Source organism: Balaenoptera physalus, assembly GCF_965194825.1.
Source record: "Balaenoptera physalus genome assembly, chromosome: X".
Lineage (NCBI taxonomy): Eukaryota > Metazoa > Chordata > Mammalia > Artiodactyla > Balaenopteridae > Balaenoptera > Balaenoptera physalus.
In genome coordinates this window covers 21,656,139-21,673,184 of record NC_138903.1, presented here as the reverse complement: position 1 = coordinate 21,673,184, position 17,046 = coordinate 21,656,139, and the positions used below count along the sequence as shown (strand labels likewise).

The window sequence follows — 17,046 nt, the reverse complement described above, 5'->3', positions numbered from 1 at the left end:
GCGTAATGATTAAAACCCAGGTATTTTGTGCTGCCAGTTGGTAAAATGGCGGGGGTGCTCTCAGATTATATTGTTTAAAGGCTGTAAAGCTCCCCTATCTCCTGGCTACAAAAATGTTTGCCTTTTGGTTGACTGACTGATTTTGAGGCTCACTTGTTATACTGCTTATTCAGGTTGGAAATCATTAAACAAAATTACAGCTCTTGGTTTAAGAGACCATCACCTAAAAACAACATGGTTCTTGCTACTGAATTCTCATCAGTTTCTCACTCCTATTAAAAATAATTCTTTTCCCATGCGGAAGTCTACAACACCAAGCTTTTCTTCAACAGGCTCCAAACACTTACCAATCATCACCTCGTTCATCCTCACCTCTTCCCTATTAAACAGAGACAAGTGCCATTACATCATGCTAGGCCAACACCAGAAAGAGTGTGGTTCAGTGGGCGATCATAGGTCTTACAGGAGCAACAGGGCACTCGTTTCCCACTGAGGTATCAAGGTTGAATCAGAGGACAGTAGAGTATTAAAGCTAGAATTTTCCATAAAGATGGAGAGGCAGTGTTTAAGAGCCAGTGCTCTGGTGTTAGCCAGTGCTCTACTTGAATGGCAGCTCAGATTTTTCACTCCCTTGGGCAAGGCTCTGAACCCCTTTAGGCCCGGTGTCCCCATCCATAAAATGAAACTAATGAAAGTATCTGCTTCTTTGTGTGGATGTAAGGACTAAATGAGACGGCGCACACGCAGCACTTAGCACAGCGCTCAATAAATGGTAGCTTGTTATTAGGCTCAAGATCAATTCTCCAGGGATTTTAGAAATGAGGATACTGAAGGCAGAGGGGTGGCCCAAGGTGCCAGAGTCAGGTCGAAGTAGGGGAGAGATCGAAACCTCACTGTCTCAGTGACAAATTCGTGAAAGGAGCTTAGCGATGATATCCATGACAACCAAAAATGCCTTTTTTTTTTTTCTCTTAAATTTTTGTCCGCACTGTGCAGCATATGGGATCTTAGTTCCCCGACCAGGGATCGAACCCGTGTCCCGTGCAGTGGAAGCTCAGAGTCTTAACCACTGGACCCTGCCGGCTGCTCACGCCGGTGGATCCCGCGCCCTGGAGGGGGCAGGAGGCAGCGCGGCCCGAGGCTGCTGAGCCTCGGGTGCGTCCCTTCCAGGCTGGTGGCCGAGCTGCATGACGCCCTGGACTCCTGTGCCGAGCGACAGCGGCAGCTGGAGCGGAGCCTGCGAGTCTCCCGGCGGCTGCTGCGTGCCTGGGAACCAGCCGAGACCCCGGCTCCGGAGCCAACCCCAGGGCCAGAAACTAACGAAGAGGCCCCATCTGCAGCATGCACACCCAGCCCGCAGACCTCACGGAGCTGGAGCTTCTGACCCACGCACTGGAGAAGGCTGTACGGGTGCGAAAAGGCATCTCAAAGGCTGGAGAAGGAGACAAAGGCAGGCCTCCAGCCTGAAGTCTGCGTCCATGGCCGCTTCCCCTGCCACCAGAGCCTCTGCCCCACCCCAGTGCCTCACGCAGGGCTGGCAGCCGTGCATCAGAGACAAAACCCCCCAGGGGCATCCGCCAAACCAGGGTGCCTGCCAAGGACCTCCCTGAGCGCAGGCTTCTGTCAGTGGGGGATCAGGCCTGTATGGGGAAGGGGCCGGAGCCACCAAGCCTGAACCAGGCCGCAGGGACCAACAAATAGTCCCGTTGGCTGCTCCTCAGGCCCCAGAAGCTTTTACACTCAAGGATAAGGGGTGGGTTTCCCAGACCCTCACTGGAGGAACTACTGTCTCTACCTGATCAGATCCCAGGCAGCAGCAGGAGTCTGGGCTTGGGGTGACAGGGATGGCAGGGCACTGAGCTGGATGTGGGCCAGGGGAGCCCCAGGATGCCACCCCATGAGGCCCAAGCCCGGAAGCTGGCAGAGTGGAACAGCTGGCTGTGAAGGTGCCACGTTTGATGCACTGGGGCCTGTCCTGTGCCCTATCCACTTATCTACCCGGCCCCAGGGCTCCACATGAGCTCTCGAAGACCTGGGCTCTGCTTTCTCTTCTCCCTGCCAGGTGGGACCTGGACTGGGCCGGCTCCTGGGGTCACCCTGGAAGCCCTGCCTGAGGGGTGGGTGAGCCTCCTCCCTCACTGGGCTCTGAGTAGGGAGTGGGGCCTGCAGCCCCCAGAGGGACACAGAGCTGCCCTGGGCACCGGCTTCTCCGACAGGATCCTGCTGCAGCTGCCCGAGGCTTCCCGGAATTCCCGGCGAGGCTGAGCCTCGAGGCTGGGGGGAGGCGGAGGGGAGACCGGGGAGTGTGGAGAGCAGGGAGGCTGAGGCTTCCCGCTGGTAAGACTTCTCGCACGGGTCCCTCGGCTTTCTCTGCTGGGTGGCGACACTCTCCGCGTTAGGAGAGTCAGCGCCCCTAGGACGGCTGTAGTCACCTTAGACTCAGCCAGCGGCCTCTGAGGCCCCCAGCTCAGCCTCTCTCAAGCTGTGAGAACTTGAGCAAGGCACTTAGTGTCTCCAAGTCCCCATCTGTCTTCCTGGTGGAGATGACAATAATAGTAGCAGCTTCTAGAGGTGCTGTAGGGCTTAAACGAGGCGGTGCCTTTCGGGCGCTTGTGCTGTGCCTGGTACAGAGTCAGCATCCAGAGCTCTCACCACACATCTTGGTTACCGGTCACTGCTGGCTCCTCTCCCCTTTTTCCTTGAATTCTCTCCTAGCATTTCCCAGAGTGGGTCAGCTCTGTCACCCTTTTCACGGACAGTGTCCCCTCGGTTCCCCAGGACCCCCAAAGGCCCCTCCTGACATTCAGCAGAGCCAGACAGCGCAGGCTGGGGCTGCTACCCTGGCCCTTGCCTACTTCTCGTGGCCCAGCCCAGCTGGCTGGGGTCACCACGCTGCTCTCTGGTTTGCGGGCTGCGCACGTGTGCATCCCAGCCTGTGGGCCCAGCTCAGCTCTGCACAGACCAGTAATTCTGTGGATGCTGCTACCACCGCCAAAACCCAGTCCCTGCAGAAAACGCAGACAACTTCAAGCTGGCCCAGCTCTAGGCTCAGCGCCGCCGAGGTGGAGGCAGAGTTGCGGCACCTGCAGGAGGCCTGCTTGCTGCTAAGACTTCGAATGGGGAAGAGCTCACGGCAGAGCCCAAGGACCGGATGCAGGAGTACCGCTGCCTGCTCACCCCGGAGGGTCTGCAGGCCAGCGCGGGGCAGCGTCTCCGCCGGCTGCGGGAGCGGTGCACAGTACCCAGAAGCTGCAGATCCCGGCGGCCCTCGGGCTGCGGGGGGCCAAGCTGCACCAGCAGATCCACCTGGAAAGGTCCTGATGGCCGAACTCCTCCCCCTGGTGAGCAAGCAGGAGCCGCTGGGGCCACGCTGGCTCGTGCTGTGCCGGGCTGAACACAGCCTGCTCTGTGAGGGAGGCCAGCACTTCCTCCCCTCCTACGAGAAGATAAGCCTGCTGACTGAGCCCTTCCCGTGGCCAGGCCCACCCCCAGTCCCCCAGGACCTGCAGCAAAGGCAGGCTGCCTCAGCCCCCTAGCCTGACTGCTGGGGAGAGCCGCGCTTCCCTAGGAGGCATTAAATGAATGGGCAATGAGGGGATTTTCACTGGAGCGGTGAGCCGGGGGCCCAGAGATGCCTGTACCCCCTCAGGAAACCAGGTTTCCAAGGGGGGGGGGACTGCCCCCTGGCTCTTCCTGAGGAGCTTCGGGCCTTTCTCATGGCTGCTAAACCTGCTGGTCAGGGCTCAGCTTGCCTTGGCCTTCCACAGGCTCAGGAGACGTGAGGCTGGTGGGGCCTTTTCTTAGCTACCTCTGTTTTCTCTTGCTGTACACTTAAAAGCCACCTCTGTGACATTAAAACCACTTTAGAAAGTATATATATTTAAATCATTAAAAAAAACCCAAACCATTGGACTCACCAGGGGAGTCCAAAAAAAGTTTTTTTAATTTTTTAACAATGTCTTTTTTAAATAAATTTTACCATTTCTTTTTTTAAAATTTTTTTTTAAATTTATTTATTTATTTTTGGCTGTGTTGGGTCTTTGTTGCTGCGCACGGGCTTTCTCTAGTTGCAGCGAGCGGGGGCAGTGCGCTGGCTTCTCTTGTTGCAGAGCACGGGCTCTAGGCACGCAGGCTTCAGTAATTGTAGCGTGTGGGCTCAGTAGTTGCGGCTCACGGGATCTAGAGAACAGGCTCAGTAGTTGTGGCACACGGGCTTAGTTGCTCCGCGGCATGTGGAATCTTCCCGGACCAGGGCTCAAACCCGTGTCCCCTGCATTGGCAGGCGGAGTCTTAACCATCGCGCCACCAGGGAAGCCCAACAATGTCTTTTTAATTCAACACTCTTGACAGACTGCAGCAGACCCGTCCCCTCCCCCTCCTCACCCTCTATAATGGCCTGAGAGTCAGAAGACCTTGCACAAGTCATATCATCTTGTTAGGCCTCCATTCCTCCTTTTGAAAATGAGGGGTTGGCCTGACTCAAACTGACTCAATCAGTAAGGGAATGTCATCGTCCATTACATATTAAAGACTGTTATAAGATGTTTAAATCCAAATTTGTTGATTTTTTAAAATAATGATAAAGTGAGCTGGTTGCACGGACTCAGAGCTGAATGGTGCCTCCAGGATCATAAGTACCGAGGCAGGGAGCTTTCTCTGGAACAGTCCTATGGGACATTTGGGTGCTTTGCCTGCTTCTCCAGCTGTGTAGCCTCCAAGCCTGGCTCTCTGGCCCTCCCCAAGACTCCAAAAGCTATTTAAAATTTTGAATAAACTCCTTAAACTAACTAGAGTAGATTCTGATGTTGGCAACTAAGAACTCTGATGGATTCAGAATAGGATACGTTTAAAATTAACCCAATAATGTTGCCACAAGTCCCAAAATGTTCAGAATCAATGTCTCAGAATATTTTTTTCAAAGTAGAAGTAACTCTTTCAAATCGTAGCAAAATAAGAATGCTTTTGGTTCTACCACATGTGCATTTACCTCCAAGAATGCCGACAATCTCCAAACTGAAGAACGGCCATAGGCGAACAATCTGTTGAAAAACAGAGTCCTACTTTGCAGTGGGATTTTGCAAATACATTTCTTCTACAGTATGTGTAAGAGCCTCATTAGAAGATGCCTAGCACTGACCTATAAGGTGAACCTCAAAGTCAGACCTTTTCCTTTACTAGCACCACCATCTCTTACTGTGAACTTCGTAATCGTGAAGCTGAAACACCATGGACTATATACTCACTGTAATCAGAAATCTCCAGAAGCCCTAACGCAGTGCTTTATGCTCTGCACTGGCATTATGAAACTATTTATGGTTATCAGAAATCTCCCTAGAAGGATAAGGGAATAGAAATGTCACTGAAAACAAAAATGTCACAGGCATGAATATTATAACAGATTAACTGACAAAGCTGCCCACTTCCTTCCATTATGTAATGGACAAAGGGAACTATTATACAATTACTCTACTCTTGTTTTATGTCAAGGGGGAAAACTGATGGTGCCATGAATTTCAGATTTATTGGAATTTGGATAAATTTTCTCTCTGGTGAAGTTTCAACTTACTTTGTCAAGAACTATTTAGACACTCATAATTTCAACCATACATTAATATTTTGTTCTTACACTGAGGCTGCTTTTTAAAAAATCTGTACTTCAAAACCCCAAAGAGTCTACCAAAAAACACCTGTTAGAACTAATAAATTCAGCAAAGTTGCAGGATACAAAATGAACACACAAAAATTAGCTGCACTACTCACACAAGAGCCATGAGGTGGAAGCAACCCAAATATCCATTGACAAATGAAAGGATAAACAAAATAAAGTATACACATACAATGGAATATTATTCAACCTTAAAAAGGAAGGGCTTCCCTGGTGGTGCAGTGATTAAGAATCCGCCTGCCAATGCAGGGGACATGGGTTCGAGCCCTGGTCCGGGAAGATCCCACATGCCGCGGAGCAACTAGGCCCGTGCACCACAACTACTGAGCCTGCACTCTAGAGCCGGCGAGCCACAACTACTGAGCCTGCGTGCCACAACAACTGACCCCGCGTGCCTAGAGCCCACGCTCCCCAACAAGAGAGGTCACCGCAATGAGAAGTCCATGCACCGCAACGAAGAGTAGCCCCAGCTCACCGCAACTAAAGAAAGCCCGCACACAGCAACGAAGACCCAATGCAGCCAAAAATAGATAAATAAAATAAATAAATTTATTTTTTAAAAAAGGGGAAGGAAATCCTGTCACATGTTACAACATGGATGAACCCTGTGGTTACTATGAGGTAATTATGGTAAGTGAGATAAGCCAGTCACAAAAAGATGTTATGATTCCACTTACATGAAGTACCTAGAGTAGTCAAACTCATAGAAACAGAAAGTAGAATGGTGGTTACCAGAAGCTGGAGGGAAGGAGAGTTGTTTTTTGATGGGTATAGTGTTTCAGTTTGTGTCCATCAACAGATGAATGGATAAAGAAGATGTGGCACATATATACAATGGAATATTACTCAGCCATAAAAAGAAATGAAATGGAGTTATTTGTAGTGAGGTGGATGGACCTAGAGTCTGTCATACAGAGTGAAGTAAGTCAGAAAGAGAAAAACAAATACCGTATGCTAACACATATATATGGAATCTAAGAAAAAAAAAAAAAGGTCATGAAGAACCTAGGGGCAAGACAGGAATAAAGACACAGACCTACTAGAGAATGGACTTGAGGATATGGGGAGGGGGAAGGGTAAGCTGGGCAAAGTGAGAGAGTGGCATGGACATATATACACTACCAAACGTAAAACAGATAGCTAGTGGGAAGCAGCCGCATAGCACAGGGAGATCAGCTCGGTGCTTTGTGACCACCTAGAGGGGTGGGATAGGGAGGGGGGGGTGGGATAGGGAGGGTGGGTGGGAGGGAGACGCAAGAGGGAAGAGATATGGGAACATATGTATATGTATAACTGATTCACTTTGTTATAAAGCAGAAACTAACACACCATTGTAAAGCAATTATACTCCAATAAAGATGTTAAAAAAAAAGTTCTAGAGAACTTGACTCATAACAATGTGAATACATTTAAAACTAGTGAACTGCACACTTAAAAATGGTTAAGATGGTAAATTTTATGTTTCCAAACCATATGTCTTACCATAATAAAAAAGACCAAAAAAATCTGTGCTTCAAAAAAACATAAAGGTGTGTTTCAAATCCAGAGACTTCTACCATAAGAATGTATCCCATTAGCATTTGAGAATGCAAAGATATTTCCATATTGTATTTTCTTGCCCTACATTTACTCTGTAACTGAGGTATCAGACTTTGCTTTCCAATTCAAGTGATCCCTCCCTCCCGCCCCCCCTACCCCCGGAATTGTTCAGAACGCAACGCTGAAGCCCTTACCTGCCCAGACTAGTAGAAGTCCATCTATTCCTACTCTCTTGCCATCCCCTTGTATGGTAAGAATCCCTTGTGATTTTTAGTGTCCAGCCTGAGAATTCCTGCCACTCTTTGTGGGAGTCAGAACCCTCTTGACATTAAAGAACACTACAATCACCACCAGTTGGCCATCAGGCAACCAGGCCAGGAGAACACTGCAGCTGATGCCAGGGCTCTTTGGACCCATCCACATGGCCACTGTACCAGGCTAAGCCTGTCCCCAGGAGGACTGCACTGGGACAAGTTCATTGGTGCCCCATACTCTAGACCTTGGAATACCACTTCTGATCCAAAGCTACAGCCAGCCCACTGCTCCAGTCTCACCTACCCGCAGATAGTAACTGCACTGCATTGCCGGTCCCTACCTCCAGTGTGTGGTCTGCATTGCCTCGGTTCACTGCAACAGACTTCATCTCTGAATCTTAGGGAGAAGGCTTGGTGCTGACAGTGCCATCCCTTCCAGAAGGCCCTTGGCCTTCTCATGCTAATTTTCCCATCCCTCTGCCAGCAACCTTCAAACTCTGTATATCATGAGTTTGCTGAAGGAGAAATAAGAAGGAAAATTGACCAGGTACTCAATTACAACCCTTCTCTCTTTTTTTAGTCAAAGGGGTAGAATGGAGGTAGCGTCAGGTAGAAATACCAAGGTGGGATGATGCACAGAATATTCTTCTCCACAGTTATTTTCCCCCTGGCCACTGGGTTTACCACCTCTGAAAAGCCCAAAGACCTTTCTCCACTGTACCATTTCTTCTCATCCCTGTTTCTCTTTGGATCTCCAATTCTGTCATTGAAGAGTTCCTGTAAGTGTTCACTGAGCTGAATTGCAGTCGAGGTTGGAGAGACAAAGGTTATTCAAATGTCCTTGGTTTCACATCAAGTATCGATATAATATTTTAATAAAGCACAATTATACCTAAAGGTGGTGGAAGGTGGGTTCGTTCCAGATTTGGCAGAAAATAGCTTACAGTTTAATGCATCTCTACAGGTTTTGAAGTTATAATCTATGTTTGAAAATGTATCCAAGATATGATGTTGTGGCACTGTGACATGTGATAATGATGGTGACATGGTCTTCCAAACAAAAACGTTATCAAGTGCTTTTTACGTGCTGGACATCACACTAGGTGTTAACAACCTTGATCGTTTGAACCATACGACATCCTGTGAGATAGGTAGAATTATCTCCACTTGGTGAATGAGGGAACTGAAAGTAAAAGAAGCTTCCCCAAATTCACAGGACTAGTTAGCAAAACGTGTAGATTTCAAACCCAGGTCTGCCAAGCCTGTGTGTGTCCACTATCCCGTGACACCGCAGCACCTAGAGTTTCCTGCTTTCTCCCTTCACCCCTGTCAAATAAAAAATTATTCAGATACTTGTAAAAGATGGTAAGGAAGACAGTTCAAGAAGGGGACTACTGCAATGGGGGACAGAGATTGGGCTCAACTCCAAATACAACGAGGATTAGTGGAGATTTATAGCCAAGGAGCAGGGTGGGAGCGGCGCCCAGAAAATTACTAAGAGGAAACATTAAGGCTAGTGGGGTTCTTGCTAGACTGACTCAACAGGATTCTTGCTGAAGGTAGACCAGGGTGATAAGAGATATTGAGGGTGGAAATTGAGAAGTTTGATCAGATATCAAGGATGGGGGTTTTCACTAAACTGACTCAGGAGGAGTCTTGCTAAAACTGAACTAAGCAGACCAAGAACCAAGACTACAGTTGAGGCATAGTCAGAAAGAGAACTCAGAAGAAACTGACTCAAGTTTGGTCAAAGAATCATTGTCACCCCTTGGGATGGAGGTGGTAGCAGCCGTAGCGGATGGAGAAAGATAGATGATAGGTGTATATCTAAGCATGGCAAGGGAATCGCACAGGAAAACATGGCCAGACCAGCGAATAGCCGAGCAATGATGGAGAACTGAGGAAGGGGCTACTCCCACATATTCCCAGATATGACAAAGCCTAAGAAAGCTGGAAAAGCTTTACACTGAGAGCCCAGATTGGAGGAGCTGTGTCTTCTGTGGTATTGCATATTAGAATAGCAATGCTAAACAACAAGGTCCTACTGTATAGCACAGGGAACTATATCCAATCTCCTGGGATAAACCATAATGGAAAAGAATATCTTAAAAGATAATGTATATATGTGTAAAACTGAGTCACTTTGCTGTACAGCAGAGGTTGGCAGAACATTGTACATCAACTATACTTCAATAAAAATAATAATAAAGAAGATAAATTCTCCTCCTTCTCTGCCTATGTTGTTCAGAGCTTGTTAGCTCAGCAGATTTGAACAATGAGTTTAGGGTCAAAAGCTCATCCCCAGGTGATTCAGTTTGGTAAACATGTGGTATGGCAGATTGCATTATTATCCTCAATTCCTGACCCTTCCCCACATCATACCCTTTTAATTAAGGCTTTGCAATCCCTCTCACTAGAAGCAGAGTAGATTTCCCCATCCCACTGATATTGGACTTGGTTGGCCATGTGGCAAGTTTTGGCCAATGGGATGTTAGCAGATGTGATGCAAGCAGAGGCTCGAAATGCACCTTTGCAGATGGGCTTGTTCTCTTGTGTTTCTGCCACTGTTGCCAGCAGAACACGTCCCAGCTAGCCTGCCAGTTCAAAGAGGAGGAAAAGCACTTGGAGTAGACCTAGACCCAACCATACCTTACAACCAAGCCTAGTCAAGGCTAGCCTGAATAAGCCAATCCCCTGGTGCATGAGGAAGAATAAATAATTGTTGTTTTAACACAATGAATGAGTTTGGGTGGTTTATTATACATCACAGTTGTGGCACTAGCTGACTGATACATGAGGATATCCAGACACGAGCAGGACGTGACAATAAGTGTCTAATGGTGTGCACACGTGTGTGTGATGCCTCCTGCACTATGATGAGATGCAACAGTCCTTCCAGAGCATCATTTTCATAGCCAGAAGGACCACGCGTTTACATACATACCAATACTAGGGGAATCCCTTTGTTTGTTTTTTAAACTAAATTATAGGACAGCTATTTCTTTTATTTATTCTTTTCCATTATGGTTTATTACAGAATATTGAATATAGTTCCCTGTGCTACACAGTAGGTTCTTGTTATCTATTTTATATATGGTAGTGTATATCCGTTAATCCCAAACTCCTAATTTATCCCTCCCCCCTTTCCCCTTTGGTAACCATAAGTTTGTTTTCTATGTCTGTGAGTCTGTTTCTGTTTCGTAAATAAGCTCATTTGTATCATTTTTTAGATTCCACATATAAGTGATATCATATGATATTTGTCTTTCTCTGTCTGACTTACTTCACTTAGTATGGTAATCTCTAGTTGCATCCATGTTGCTGCAAATGGCATTATTTCATTTCTTTTTTATGGCTGGGTAGTATTCCATTGTATATATGTACCACAGCTTCTTTATTCTTTCGTCAGCCCAGCTGTTTCTATAATGCCCTTAACTCCTAAACCTGATGTCTAACCTCTAACCCTGAACCTAACTTTAACTTCTAACAGCTAACCCTAATCCAAACCTCTAACACTAACCCAAAATCCTAACTCTGATGGTTACCCAAATCCTTATCCCTAAGCCAAGTACCAGACTCTACCCACGATCCTCTCACCCCAAACCCTATCACATGACTCTAATCCCTAACCCTAACCCCAATATGTAAAGCTAATCCCTGACCCAAACCCCAGTCCCTTTCTCCATGACACTCTGCTTACCTGCCACAACTCCGCCCCTCCCCCACCCCACCCCACCCCCGCCACGCTCCCTCCCAGGAGGAGCAGCTTTTCTAGAGAAGGACTTGCTTTTTCCCACAACCCTTTAGGCCAGGCTAGGCCAACCAGCTGGAAACTCTTTGGTCTATACTTGCAGGTGCCCCCAAGTAACTGAGCCTCTTAGGCCTGACCTTCCAATCCCAGCATCGCCCTTACTGACCCATCCTGCTCCAGGAACATGTCATTCCCCAGCCCAATCCTGAGACAGGATGACCAGCTTCAGTTCTCTGGGAAATTAATTCAGGAGGAAAAACTCTTCCTTCATAATGTTCACTAAACTTATTTAGTTTAACTCCAACTTTGGAGCCAGCCTGCCCCGCCACTTAAATCCTAGAGCAACCCAGGCAAGCTACGTAACTTCTCTGTGCCTCAACTGCTTGCTCTATAAAATGGGTTTAATAACAGCAGCTCTTTCATAAGGTGACTAGAAAGATTAAATGAGTTAATATATAAAAGCACCTAGAATGGTACCTGGCACCATAGTAACCACCAAATAAGTGTTCGCTTTTGTTAACATTAATATGACTATTACCAAAAAAAAAAGTATACGTTTTCCTCTTCAGACTCCCACTTACTTTTATAATGAGGGCAAAAAACCTAAACGTGCTTATTTTAGAAATTTTACAAAGAACAGAAAAGTATAAAGAAGAAAAATAGCCCACATCCATCCAGTTACTTACATTTTGAGGACAAAGGATAATTTGACTTTGCTAACAGTCTGCATTTTAGTGGATTTTCACTTGCTGCAGCCCTGCCCAGCCAAGCAGAACTGTACTTTGATTTTATTTTGCTCTTGGCACTCAACTATAATTCCAGGCATAACATAGGGTCTCTGTATGTTTGTCTTTCCCACTAGGTTGGAAGCTCCTGGAGGAGAGGAACAGTATCTCTTTACTCTCTGCATGCCCTGGAACACCCAGCACAGAGCCAGACCAGGAAGATGCCTCCTCAATGCCAATACGCCTGGCTTCTCCCAGCTGTACCACTCCAGAATTCTGTTCCACAACTCTTTGCTCAGAAATGCAGGATTCTAGCAGAGCTATCTCTGAAATAGAATGTAAGGTGAAAAGAATTCCCCCATTGTGAATTTGGTGGGGGGGGGGGGTGGAGGGCGGTCTGCAGTACCTCTGCTCAAAGATCTTAGAAAGGGTGCTTTCCTCTGTTGGGTAATTGCAAACATTTTTTCCCACAGAGTATGTGGCTCATTAAAGTGGTGATTTTCCACTTGCAGGTATAAAAATGAAGAGAAGGCTGGGCAAAGCCGGGCCCCAAAGAGACATGGCATCTGCTAGCTGCCTGCCAAAGACCACTAAACAATAGAGGGTCCTTTCTCAACACAGATAACTATACTCTAATCGACATCAGTCCCTCTCTTAAGGAAGCTTACCAAGTGGCAGCAAATGCCATCCCAAGCAGTAAAATGAGAAATAGAAACATGAGGCTTAATGTAGCACGAACATGGGTTTTGAGAAAAATGATTTTTTAAGAAAAAGTTGGGGGGCTTCCCTGGTGGCGCAGTGGTTGAGAGTCTGCCTGCCAGTGCAGAGGACACGGGTTCGAGCCCTGGTCTGGGACGATCCCACATGCCGCGGAGTGACTAGGCCCGTGAGCCACAACTACTGAGCCTGCGCGTCCGGAGCCTGTGCTCCGCAACAAGAGAGGCCGCGATAGTGAGAGGCCTGCACACCGTGATGAAGAGTGACCCCCGCTTGCCGCAACAAGAGAAAGCCCTTGCACAGAAACGAAGACCCAATGCAGCCATAAATAAATAAATAAATAAAAATTTAAAAAAAAAGAAAAAGTTGGAAGGAGCAAGAGAGGATCGAACAGACATGTCAATTTCAGGCAATAATCCTGCTTTCCATCCATGCTCACTTCTGCCCTCTCCTTTCCCTTTCATCTTTCCAATTGGCCTGATGTTCACAGCAGAGAGAGCTGATGTAACCGAGATTTTCCTTTCCCAGAAAGGCCTTTTGTGATGTTTCCATGCAAACCGAATAAACTTACTGGAAGTGAAGTAGGGGACAGACGCAATAAAAGAATGAATGTGCAAGTTTACAATCCAAAAGAAGAAGAGGCTCTTCCCCCAACTTATGAGCAGCTTCTAAATCACACAGAGCATTAGCAGAGGCAGAATATGTATGTATGTGGATGGATGAAATGCTTACGTTTTATATAAATCTATGCATCTGCCTCCAAAAGTGGACAATTAAGAAGTAGAAGTAATCAAAGCTTGACTCTGTATACCAAAATCCAGGAAAGTGCCAGGGCTGTCTTGTCATTGGTGTTTTTCCTCCCCCATAATAGATTCTCTTCCCTCTTCCATAAGCATTTTACCAGGCTATGTTTAGAATAGACGTCAGAGCTGGGAAACCAACTAGCAAAGCAAGACTTTCCCAATGGTGCCATCTGGTGGTACTTCTGTGTATTACAACATGGCTTTGACCTGACGCAGACACAGGGAAAGCAAAGGGCAAACAACTTGGAATTAATCCTTTCATGATTTTTTTTAAAAAGTCGAACCTTTGAGATTTGGCATTGGATCGTGTGTGGCAAGTGTCAAACACACAGGTGTTGAGAGAAAGTGCTGCCACATGACAGAAATCATACATTAAGAAACAAAGTTTTGGGTCGGCCTGAACACTCAGCTGGTTTCATGAATTAGGTGAACGCCCTGTCCATTTTTTTTTTAATCAAGCCATGAAAATGTTTACAAAAGACCTCTGGGGAGAGATTCGTGAAAGTGCAACTTCTAGGGAAAGGGCTTAGAATTGCTGCACTTTAGAGAGAGAAGAATCCCTTCAGCTGTGGGCTTCTGAACCTGGGGACCACAATCCTATTTTAGGGAAAGCGGACTCCTTGCTTTTGAACATAAAAAGTGGTGTGTTGGCACAGATGGGCATTTTAACATAAAGGGCATTTTATCAGGTTCTCAAAGGAGTCCGTGGCCTAGAAAAAGCTAAGAACAAATGCCTGGGATCCTAACCTAACCTCATACCCTATTAGAAAATTCTGTCCACAACAGTCTCAACAAATTCAGTTACTCTCGGTTTGAACTTTACTGTTATGGAGACATCATTGCTTTGAGGCAGTTAGTCAATGGTAATTACTTCGAAGCCTTCGGAACTTTTAATACTGAATTGGACTTCCCCAGAATGTCAACCCACTGGGCTCAGCTACACTCTCCATCCTATTACAGGGCGCTCTAGTCCTTCTCCAAGCTTGGATGGCCTTCCTGCAAGTCTCCCCCTTTCCAGGCTAAACCCACCCAGAACCTTTCATTTGCCATGGTTTTCAGATCCTTCATTTCCCCCTCTCTTTTTGTGAGACAACACTTCTTTGACATTGACAACCTGACGTACAAAACAGAACGCCCTACCCCCAATGACAACCCCTTCCACCTACAGAGTGCCTGACTTGAACTTGTTCCAAACACCCAAGGTCTCTTTTTAATTTCTTCACCGACCTCTAGTTTAACCAAGAGTTTTTCACCCTTTCCAGGTTAAAGAGCACTGGCCTTAATAAACAGTAAGATAAAGGACAAACAAACCAGAAGCTGTGTGCTTCTTCTTTCTGCCATTGTTTGTATCACTTCACTCGCCCCAAGCAGACCCATCCTTTCCTTCTTCCTGTTTCAAATAGAACATAAAAGCTTTTTTATTGCTATCATTACTATTGTTCTCAAATCTGAGCTTATTCTGGTCTTTTGATTTCCATCCTGAGAAATTTATGACATGCTTTGTGTTTTGCCTTTAATGATGCCAGATTTCTGGTTTTGTACATATCCCTTTAAAATCAAAGCTATCAAGAGCCCTCTGTGCAGCCTTGATGGTTTCCTTAGATCTGCCCCATTTTCTCTCTTCTCCAGCCTCCTTTGTGGTGATGTATCATGAACAGTTTTTCTTAGCAACCATTTTCTCTTGCTCATCTCTATCTTTTGGATTCTCTGACCATGAGCTCATGACCATATTTTTGGTAAATTTTTAAAAATCTTTTTTCCTAAACTCTGGACACATGCCTGGGGATCCCTTTCTTGGCTAGGTCAAATTGTCCTTGTCATTCTCTCCTATTTCCCATCACTCCCACTGTCACCTCATGGGTGATGATTAGGATGGGTGCAGCATTCTCCTTACGCTCTCATCAACACCGTAAGGCAAGAAAGGTAAACAAAAGAGACAGTGGGGGACTTTCCTGGTGGCGCAGTGGTTAGGAATCTGCCTGCCAATGCAGGGACACGGGTTTGAGCCCTGGTCCAGGAAGATCCCACATGCCGCGGAGCAACTAAGCCCGTGAGCCACAACTACTGAGCCTGCGCTCTAGAACCCGCGAACCACAACTACTGAGCCCACGTGCTACAACTACTGAAGCCCATGCACCTAGAGCCTGTGCTCTGCAACAAGAGAAGCCACCGCAATGAGAAGCCCACGCACCTCAACGAAGAGTGGCCTCTGCTTGCCACAACTAGAGAAAGCCCGTGCGCAGCAACAAAGACCCAATGCAGCCATAAATAAATAAATTTAATAATTAAAAAAATAACATTTGCTGATCAGTTACCTTGTACCAGGCACTGTACCAAACTATTGTATTAAAAAAAAAAAAAAAAAAAAAGAAGACAGGGCTTCCCTGGTGGCGCAGTGGTTGAGAATCTGCCTGCCAATGCAGGGGACGTGGGTTCGAGCCCTGGTCTGGGAAAATCCCACATGCCGCGGAGCAACTAGGCCCGTGAGCCACGACTGCTGAGCCTGTGCATCTGGAGCCTGTGCTCCGCAACAAGAGAGGCCACGATAGTGAGAGGCCCGTGCACGGCGATGAAGAGCGGCCCCCGCTCGCCACAACTAGAGAAAGCCCTCGCATAGAAACGAAGACCCAACACAGCCAAAAATAAATAAATCAATTAATTAAAAATGCAACTGCGGGAAAAAAAAAAAAAAAGACAGTGGCACATGATCAAGGCCAGAGATTAAACCAGGAAGAAAGAGACAGACAAGGCAGTTCAAGAAGGAACTCCACGAATGCTGGCTGCCTTTCACAGCTTTGCTCTCAGGCTCAGCCTGGTGCAGTGGGGGAAGGGGTGGATTTTCAGAGAACCCAGCGTGGCTCCAAGATCCAGCAACGGAGTAAACAGAAAATATACTAGGCAAGGGTGGGTGGACGCTGTTGCCTCCTCCTTACCTTGGGGATGCTAATTCCAGAGCAGAAGCAGCGTAAATCTTCTGGAACCTCATGATCTGCAGGACGTGGACCTCTTACCATCCTTAGGCCGAGGCGGTCCCGGAAATCCAGCCAGGCTGCACAGACCGACTGAAGGCCTCAAAGCCCGCAGCTGAGGGATGAGGACCCGCAGGCGAAGCCTGCCCTCCGGCTGCAGACCAGCAGGCCCACCTAACACCAACCCTGCGGGCGGCAGGCGATTTCATAAGAGACTGTCCTTGTTGCGAGGTGAGCAATTCCCAGCCGCCCTGGCAGCACCATAGGTGTCCCACACCTGTGTGGGCTCAGCGCTCAGTCCCACGCAGGCTGACAGCTTTTCACCACCAGCTTCTGCAGAGCGTGCACCACACACCCAGGGCAGCCAGGAGTTCCAGGGAGCAGTCCTCAATCGCTGATGAAAGGGACCCGGCCGCACAACATCCCAGTTTCTCACCACCAAGCGGGGCCACTTGGAGATGCGCGCTACCCAAGCTGCCTGCTGGCCCCAGTCGTCACCTGCTCACTGACACCAATAACTTGTCCTGACTGCCTTCCCTCCTCTTTTCCCCACTTTCCTGCTGGTGCTTCCTGGTTTCACCTCCCAAGTAAACTGCTTGCGCTCGAATCCTAGTCTCCGGGCT

General features: G+C 47.4%; 1 long non-coding RNA gene and 1 pseudogene across 2 annotated transcripts in view; both read left to right on the top strand.

Moving 5' to 3' along the window:
* The window catches only part of LOC309653016, a 633,104-nt gene that overhangs the window by 470,235 nt on the left and 145,823 nt on the right, over positions 1 to 17,046 (top strand). The window lies entirely within an intron of this gene.
* Positions 2,401 to 6,638, top strand: LOC309652932 (tubulin epsilon and delta complex protein 2-like; annotated as a pseudogene). The gene has a single exon. The product of its transcript is annotated as a tubulin epsilon and delta complex protein 2-like (transcript).